The following is a 509-nucleotide window of genomic DNA, read 5'->3' on the forward strand; positions in this document are numbered from 1 at the left end:
ATATATATATATATATATATATATATATATATATATATATATATATATATATATATATATATATATATACACACACATAGCCTCATACACACACACACACACACACATATATATATACATTCATATACATACATACATACATACATACACACACACATATATGGATATATATAACATTGACTGTAAAAAGGATTTAGATAATCCTATCAGGTGGTGCTATTAAGTTAGACATAGCCTGAACTAATCTTTGGTCGAAACATATCTAAGTTTATCTATAATTACATGTTTATTTAGATGTGTGTGTGTGTGTGTGTGTGTGTGTGTGTATCTGTATGTTTGTCCCCCACCTTCGCTTGACAACCTGTGTTGGTTTGTTTGCATTTCCTTAACATAGCGGTTCTGCAAAAGAAACCGATAGAATAAGTATCAGGCTTTAAAAAGAAATAATGAATACTTCACAGTGGTATCCCAGCATGGCTGCAGTCCAATGACTGAAACAAGTAAAAGCT

Source organism: Octopus bimaculoides, chromosome 4 (assembly GCF_001194135.2).
Source record: "Octopus bimaculoides isolate UCB-OBI-ISO-001 chromosome 4, ASM119413v2, whole genome shotgun sequence".
Lineage (NCBI taxonomy): Eukaryota > Metazoa > Mollusca > Cephalopoda > Octopoda > Octopodidae > Octopus > Octopus bimaculoides.